Genomic DNA, 9,454 nt, shown 5'->3' with positions numbered 1-9,454 from the left:
TTTCATTTTATCTTCCCTGCAGCCCTTCAAGGTATACATCGTTGGCCCCATGATACGCATGAAGACACCAAGCTTTGAGTAGGTTCACAAGACACAAGCAGTAGCAGGAACGTGGATGTAATCTAAAAAGCACTCCCACCCCCCGGGGGGAGGGGGCAGGGCGAGTGTGGATGAGAGCAGGATCAGGGCATGAGTGAGGAGGCCGTAGCAGATGAATGGTAATGATGCCTGAACCATTGGAATAGAGACTAGGGGCCAGATTTGATAACTATTTAGGGGTAAAGTCAACAGGTCTTGGTCATGTGGTGAATGTGAGTGTGAGAGGATTCTACTACCTCCCTGAGGGCTTGCCTTGGGGAGCCAAATGGATGCAGAATCTGATGAACCCTGAGGAAAGAAGGGACTTGTGAAACAGCTACACTGAGACATCTGAGTCCAAAACTGAGCTCTGAAGTAGCCAAGACTGGAGACAGGGCAGGGAGCTGGTGATGGAAGTCATGAGAGGTGTGCTGGGACACGAGGGGAGAGTATAGACCAAATAGGGTGAGACAAGGTACCCTAGGCCCACCCCGAGGAACACCAGCATTAAGGGGAAAGGAGGCTGCAAAGGATGAGAGAGAGTAGTATGAGAAAACCCAGAAGAAACCCAGGAGAGTGTGATGTCTCAGAAGCCAAGGGGAGAGAACATTATAGAAGAAGGTCAGGGTCAACTGCATCAGGAAGACAAAATACAGCCTGAGAGATATCCTCTGGACTTGAAGAAAAGACAATGGAAATTTGATGAAAGCACAGTCAGTGGAGTGGTGGGGGTGGAAGCCAGACTGGGGAGGCAGGGCAGGAACTGATGAATTAATGGAACCAAGGAAGTGGAGAAGACAAGTAGATGACTCTCTAAAGTTTGGGTTGAGAGCAAGAAAGGAGATCTGATAGTCTCTCCAGGGCATTGGAGGTATTTAAGTCCTGATTCGATGGGGGGGAGGGCAGTAAAGAGGGAAAGGGAGATGCCAAGAAAGGAGATCATAATGGCTGGGTCCAGATGCTCAGTGTGGAAGGATAGGATGGGATCCAGCACCCTGGGGCAGCTCACAGACCCTGAAATGAAGCTTGAGGAAATGTGGTTTATTTGGGAAGTGCAGGGACACCAGCAGGCAAGTGGGAAGGTGACCCAGGCAGAGAAGGCATCCAATGAGAGGTGGTTATCAAGCCAGCTACCACGGTGGGTGACTGAGGCTTAATCCTGCAGGAAGTCTTGAGACGTGGGATAAATGCGCATCTAGAATCCCCCTGGCCAAGAGCAAGGGAGCTGTGTATTTAGATCCCAGTATCTGGCAGACCGAGGGGAAGAGCCAGCCCACGGGCTGTGTGTTAATTCCCAGGCACTTCTAGTCCACAGTGCAGGTAGACAAAGTGGTTTCCACAGCCTGATACAGTTCTTTGACAAAGATGCAGAAAAACATCTACTTCTGCTTTGTTGATTATGCTAGAGCCTTTGACTGTCTGGACCACAATAAACTGTGGAAGATTCTTAAAGAGATGGGAATACCAGACCACCTTACCTGCCTGAGAAACCTGTATGCAGGTCAAGAAGCAACTGTTAGAACCAGACATGGAACAATGGACTGGTTCCAAATTGGGAAAGGAGTACATCAAGGATGTATATTGTCACCCTGCTTATCTAACTTATATGCAGAGTAAATCACGTGAACTGCTGGGCTGGATGAATCACTGGAATCAAGATTGCCTGGAGAAATATCAATAATCTCAGATGCCATTCTAATGGCAGAAAGTGAAAAGGAACTAAAGAGCCTCTTGTGGAGGGTGAAAGAGGAGAGTGAAAAAGCTGGTTTAAAACTTAACATTCAAAAAACTATGATCATGGTGTCTGGTCCCATCACTTCATGGCAAATAGATGGGGAAACAATGGAAACAGTGGCAGATTTTATTTTCTTGGGTTCCAAAATCACTGCGGAAAGTGACTGCAGCCGCAAAATTAAAAGACACTTGCTTCTTGGAAGGAAAGCTATGACAAACCCAGATAGTGTTTTAAAAAACAGAGACATAACTTTGCTGACAAAGGTCCATATAGTCAAAGCTACGATTTTACCAGTAGTCACGTATGGATGTGAGAGTTGGACCATAAGGAAGGCTGAGTGCCAAAGAATTGATGCTTTTGAATTGTGGTGCTGGGGAAGACTCTTGAGAGTCCCTTGCACTGCAAGGAGATCAAACTAGTCAATCCTAAAGGAAATCAACCCTGAATATTCATTGAAAGGACTGATACAGAAGCTGAAGCTCCAATACTTTGGCCACCTGATGCAAAGAACCAACTCACTGGAAAAGATTCTGATGCTGGGAAAGCATCAGAAGGCAAAAGAAGTGGGGCAGCAGAGGATGAGATGGTTAGATAGCATCAGCAATTCAGTGCACATAAATGTGAGCAAACTCTGGGAGACAGTGAGGGTCAGGGAAGCCTAGCAAGCTGAAGTCCATGGGGTTGCAAAGAGTCAGACACAATTTAGTGACTGAACAATAACCTGGGTGTTGGGAGTCTGACTGGTGGGCACAGAGATAGTAAAATCACCAGAGGAGAGGTGGACAGAACTCCGGCCTTGTCTGCTACATGAGCACAGTCAGGGCCTCTTTCCATCTGTGCCCTTTGCCACTCTTCAACAACTCTTGTTCCATGAGGACTTGCTGATAAATACATGTTTAAAAATGAAAATTTCCAGACAACAGAATAAAACACTTGCTAAGGTAGAGTGGAAGGTCAAAAAGGACATGGACGTAAGCAGTGTAGATTCAGATCCCGACTTTGCCAGTTACCAGTGTGTGTGGCCTTGACTGAGATCTCTCTAGGCCTCAGCTTCATCGTTTGTAATTCTTACTTCTCAGACCTCTGAGGAGGATGAAGGGAGGAAATAGTCCTCAAGCACCAAGCATAGTGTAACACTCCTGGTGGCTGCCAGGGTATGGCAAGCCCAGCACTCTGTACCCTTATCTGGCCACAGCACCTCTGTTTTCCTTGGGGATCCACCTCCTCACTCCAGTCCATGTGGTGGAGTGGGATGGGCCCCACTGCCATCTTTAGGGGTGGGCAGTGACCCTGTCCTGGCCAATCAGTGTGTGGTGATTAGTTTCATGGATGGAGGCAGAGCGCAGGATCATAGCCAGGGAAACCAGTCTCCCACTTCCCTGGAGCTTTAGGGGTTGCTAAATTGATGATGTGTCTGCCTGGAGCTACTGAGGGTCATCTTTGTCCCCATGTGGAGAGTCTGCCTGGGCCCGGATTGTGGCTTGTCTTGGGGTTCAGGTTCATCCTATGACAACCAACATGGTCACCCACACCCATGTGAGTGTGTGTGTATGTGAATCTTGGATTGGTCTGCCTCTGGGAAGCCACACACACTCGTGCACACCAGAAGATAAACAAGTGCCTGCAGTTCTTTGGCTGGCGCCCAGGCCGGGGGTGGAATAAACAATCCCAGTGACTTTCTGAAAAGCAAGCGTGTGTGGCAACAGGCGCCATGGAGACAAGCAGACTGTACCAGAGCACGGGCAGCAGCCACCCCCCGATACCTCTCCTGTGCACAAACACACACACATACACAGCACTTCTCATGTTCAGATCATATTTGTATCCACTCCATCACGCACAGTCCTGCTTGCACACCCAGGCACACCACCCTTGGGATCTGCCCCCATTTCAGTTTTGCTAGAGGCTAAAGGCTTTTGAGAAGGTCTGAGATTTCTAATATAATAGCATCCATGGCTCCTCATCCCTTTCTGGACACTGGTCCTGATGTAGGCCAAATTTTAGCAAATCATAGCCTCTAGGAAAGTGTGTGTGTGGTGGGGGTGGAGGGGAGATGGAAACAGAGAGAGAGATGGAAGAGGAGAGAGGTGGGGGAGGGGGACAGGATCACATGGCAGGCAATACTATATAAACCCAACTTCCTAGAAAGTTCTTCTCTTTGCTTCAGAGATGCACACTCAACAGACAGGCACCTGCTCCTTCAAGAAACACTCACCTAGCCACCCTCCTCCAGGCTTGCATGCACACGGCACTGGGTACAAACATTCACACATGTATCGGTCCTCATACATGCAGGGGGGTTAACCCGGAATCCTACAGGTGATGATGGTGGTGGTGTACAATTTACTGACTGCCTAAGTGTTTTACAGTCATCATCTCATTATATTTAAGCCTTAAGAAAAATCATCTGAAATTGATATTATTGCTATTCCCATCTCATAGCTGAGGGAACAGAAGTTCAGAGAGGTTAGGTAACTTGCCAGGATCACAAAGTTAGAAAGTGACAAAGTCAGGAGAAGAATCCTGCCCACACTATGAGACTTTCTTCATTTAGTCAGATAGACATGCAACATGCATGTGTGCACAGGTGTGTGTGTGCACACACACACACACACACATACATATGCAAACCCTACCTCCTTAGTTAGTGCAGGGAACTGATGCCCATGAGGTCATCTTCCTCCTCCTCTCTCTGACCTCCTCATGTGCATCACTCCCAACCCCTCACAGCACTGCCCTGATTTTCAGGAGCGCCCCTGGCTCAGACACCTATGAGCACAGCTTGCTCCCCACAAAGGTCTCCTCCCCCCAGCAGCTGTAGGCCCCGGCCCAGCTGGGGGCGGCCCTGGGATTTGGCTGGGTGACTCAGGCTGAATCATGGCCCAGCTGCTCCTTGGCAGCCCTCTCCCCTAGTCTGCCCAGAGAGCCTATTTTGAAGGCAGAGATGGGCCTTGGGTGGAGGACAGGAAGCATGGGCACTTGAGAAGGAGGAATCAGGCACAAGAAGGCCTCTGTGCCCACTTCTACTCCTCAGTCGTCTGCAGGCGCTCAGGCAGCCCCTGCCCATGCCCCTTGTTCTCCCGGAAAGAGGACCCTTTTGCCTGGACATGAGCATGGGTCTCCCTCTCCGATTCCAGGACCCACATTGGCTCCCTTGTCCCACTTTTTGGCTTTAATAACAATGATAACAGTATTTACTATTCTAATGGATTACTCACATGTTACAATATTCTACAGTTTTCAAAGCACTTTCTCATCAGTATTGCATTTAATTCTCTTATTACTTCTAGAGTGGACTAATAGCATCCTTAGGAGTGGAAATTAGTATCCTTAGGTTTGAGCTTATGTGAACTCTCTAAGGTCACACAGTGGGTGAAACGACAGAGCTAGGAACCAAACTTTAGGCTTCTTGGTCCAACCTGTGGAAGGTAAGCATTAAGGCTGGAGTTGAGCTGCAGTTGGGCGTGGGGAGGGCATGAGTATATGGGGCATGGCAGGGCCATGGTGGGGCCATGGCTGGGGCATCAGAAGTAGCACAGGGGCGTGGCAAAATAGGGGGTATGCGGAGTGTATGGAGGAGGCATGCCTGGTGGCTTGGTGTATGAGGATCATGACAAAATTATTCTCTTTACCCTTCTGCAGTTAATAGATTATGGAATCATTTATGCTTTAAAATCTTCTTTTCCATGTTTCAGGCCAATATCCTAAGCTTAACAGGTCCATCACGAACTCAATGGACATGAGTTTGAGCAAACTCCGGAAGATAGTGAAGGACAGGGAAGCCTGGCGTGCTGTAGTTCATGGAGTCGCAAAGAGTCAGACACGACTGAGCAACTGAACAATGACAAGCACAGAGCCATAGAGTTTCTACTGAGAAGACTTGACCTATAGGACCTTTGCTTTCCAAAGCCTTGGTTTGCTCATCTGAAATGATGGGTCCGGGCCTCCGATGTGGTAGGGTGTTGAGAGGCATGCGTGTAGTTGTGTGCATCATGCCCTTTAGAAGCCACGAAGGACTTCACAAAGGCTGATGTTTTTCACATTTTGTTTTATCTTTTTAAAAACGTCTGTGAGTGCTGGGCAGAGCCGTGCGTGGGCTTCTGGGAACCTGTGGGCGGTGCTGAGAGGGGGAGTGGGTGACAGCTCTTCCTTCCCCCAGCCTGGTCTCAGCCTGGCCTTCCCCCACCCTCAGCCCAGAGCCGGTTTCTAGGCAACAGGATGGATGCAGGGATGGTTCGGAGGGGAGAGAGCTATAAATAGGGAAGGGAGAAAACAAAAATAAAGTTCCAGAGAAAGCAGTGGAGCTGTATTACTAGAGGTGGGGGCGGGGAGATGGGGAGGGAAATGAGTGAAGGGTGGGGCACAGGGAAACGGCTGCTGAACCTTCATCAGAGAAGACAGTAGTCTCAGGTTAGCCAGCTGGCAGTGGTCCGCAGAGTGCTGACACAGGTGAGGAGGGGGTCTTCGCATGCATAGCTGAGCCAGATGGGGGTGACAAGGAGAAGTCTATTATGGCTGGAGAAATAGGGGAAGCTCAGCGGCAGGAAAGATTTCAACAGGCAGAGTGGCAGGCAGATGTCCAGGTGAAGGAAAGAAGCCGGCAAAGGACTGGAAGGTGTAGATCAGCCAGGGTGGGCCAGACTCCCAGATCTTGAAGGCCTGGCTGAGCTCAGTCTCGCCGACCTCACACCCCATGTCCATGCAAACACAGGTGGGCTCTTCCTGCGCTGCAATGCTCGCCCTCCCCAGGTTTTCCAGGCACCTCCTTTTCATTCAGGTTTCAGCCTCTCAGACACCTGAGCGGCTCCACCCAATTGAATGTTGGTCACTACCCTTACTGTGTCACATTCTATCACATGGCTCTATTTTATGTTCTCCATAAAACCCCAAATTGTCTCGATCCATGTATTATACACTGATCCATGGACATGAGTTCTTCTGGGGCAGTGACCCCAGGGCTGTTCCCTGTAGCCCCTTACTTCTAGGACCAGAGCAGGTGAGCATCACACACTGTTGAATGACTAAAGGCACCCAACACGTGGACAACCTCCTTTTTCACGTGTGAACAGAAATATACCTGTATCTATATGTAAGTGTGATACACAGCTCAACCCCACCACACACACACTCACTTGCCTCCCTGAAACTGCACGAGCATCTGTTATCTCCACTCTGCTGCTTCACATTTTCCTGTTGTTGGTGGGTTTTGTCTCCCCTCAGAGCAAGTCCCTTTTGGAAAATTCCAAAGAAACAGGGCTTCAGAGTCAGGCTTGGGGCTGAATGTGGCCTTTGCCACTTCCCAGCGATGTGACCTAGGGCGGGTAAGTTTGCCTCTCTGGCCTCCATTTTCTCAACTGTAAATTAGGGCAAATAACAAGGAATCTTTGAGGATGGTTTCAAGTGAAATGAATGGAGGCAAGTGCTGGATGCCTGGGAAATGCTGTGCACTGGGGAAATGGCTCAGTCCCTGTCATGAGGGAGGCACCAAGGAGCTAGCTGTGTGTTTCCACACAAGCACTCACAGTCAGGACTTGGGTCTGACACAGGGCTGGCATCTTCCGCTGACGCTTCTGGGCTTGTGCCTGGAATGCATTTAAAATGACCCCTGCAGATGAGAACATTGGTCTCTGAGCAGAAAATCGAGCTCAGAAAACCAGGTGCGTGGCTTGGCACCCAGGAAGGAGGAATAAAGCTCTTCACAAGCAGATGGTGAACCTGGTTTTGGCATCTAAAAATGGGGACCAGGTGCTGGTAGCTGGCGAGGAGGTGACAAACTCAAATTCCTCAGAGGCGAAGCAGTTCATGAAAATGAGTGAAGTGGATGGGAGGAACGCAACAGGGAGGGAAAGGGACTGTGGCCAACTGGAATCAAATGAAAAATATTTAAACCTTGTGCTAGCAAATTAACCATCTCTAAAGGCCAAATTCAACCTAAGGACCACAAGTCTGCAGTCCCTGCAGACTGTGGGTTGCAAATAATGTCTTAATTCAGACAAAGATGATCTGGACATCCTAGTACTCGCATGTTGAGTCAGAGAATTAACTGCCCCACCCCACCCCTATTTGTTCTCCCTACACACACACACACACACACACACACACACACACGTCTGCCAGCGGCCTCGTACTTCCGGAAGTAAAGGCTCCTTCACTGCAGGCCAAAGTGACTCAAGTGACCCTGGTGTCCCCCAGAGTTCAAGGCCTTCTGCACCCTACCTCCCCCAACAACCCAGGGAAGGAGGGGGCGCTAAACACTTGGGGGTTGAATAAATAGAGCAAGCTTTTTCTAGCCCTTAGGTTTGCAAGGGCGAAGCAAGGTTTGAGTCGGAAAGGAGGTCGGACTTGGCAGAGAAAGGATGGCGTCTTGATCAGGCGAGGTTTAGGGGCCACCGTGGCAAGGAGGTGCTGGGCTTCCGCATGGGTGGTGGCCTGGGTCTGAGCCAGGTTAAGCTACTGCTGCGGCGAAAGAGAGCAAGGGCGCCGCATCGGCGGGGGCGGGGCCTAGCCCTGGCTGGGGCGGGGCCTCGACGCGGGCGCGGTGTGTTCTATGCCAATCAGAGCGGTGCTTTCGCCCTGGTTGGGGCGGGGCCTCTGTGCAGCACCGCGGCTTCTCCGCCCCTACTTCCCAGTGCTGAGGCGGTGTTGGGGGCCCTCTAGTGCAGATACCTGGAGAAGGAAATGGCAACCCACTCCAGTATTCTTGCCTGGAGAATCCCAGGGACAGAGGAGCCTGGTGGGCAGCCGTCTATGGGGTCGCACAGTCGGACACGACTGAAGCAACTTAGCAGCAGCAGCAGCAGCAGTGCAGACACCGTTCTGCGCAAGGTTCCGGGCCGGCTTCCCAGATTTCTGCAGACCCTAGCTCACCTCAGCAGAGGTCGCAAACTTTCCGAGGCTTTTCTGGGAAGGATGGAGCACTCGTTGCCCGAACTCTGCCTTTTATGGGGGGACAACTGTCCATTTCCTCTCCTCAGGGATGAGTTTTTCTGCAGCGGGCCGGTGTGCGCAGGGGTATGTGCATGTCAGTGTTCTTGGCGAGGGGTGGGGGGAGTTTAGGGTCAGCAGCTTCTTCCAGTGATCACGCTGCTGTTTTCCCAGAGCTTCGCGGTGCGCGTGCAACTCAGTGCGCGTGCAACTCAGTGCGCGCCCGGTTCTGCACTTGTCTGCCAGCGAGCTGCGCGCGTGAGCGCAGGTGCGCGCCTGTCCCGTGCGTACCCTCTGGTTGGCGCGCAAGGACCAGCATAAGTGCACACAAGTCCGCGCGCGCGTAGCCGTCGATGCTCCTGCACCGCCTGTGCCTTGAGGTGTGAGCCTGTGGGCCCTGCACCTCGGCTGCACTGGGCTTCCTTCCGCCCAGCACGCCCAGTAGGTGCTTTATGGTCCAGTAGGTGGCGCCCGAGGCCGCCTCCCTGCCAGCAGCATGTCCCAGCCTGGGAGCGAGGCGTGGGGTATGCCGCGTACGTCCAGATCGTCCATGGGGGAGGGTAGGAGCTGAGGCCCGAGGTGGTCAGTCTTACACCTGGGCTGGGTGTGCCGGGCCCCAAAGAGTGGAGTGAGGCAGGCTGTAACCTGGAAGTCTGTCGGCCGCCCCCATCCAGCGCCCAGCCCAGACCTGCCCTGCCCCGCCCGTGCGGCGCCTGC

Source organism: Capra hircus, chromosome 7 (assembly GCF_001704415.2).
Source record: "Capra hircus breed San Clemente chromosome 7, ASM170441v1, whole genome shotgun sequence".
Lineage (NCBI taxonomy): Eukaryota > Metazoa > Chordata > Mammalia > Artiodactyla > Bovidae > Capra > Capra hircus.
This window is presented reverse-complemented; position numbering follows the sequence as displayed.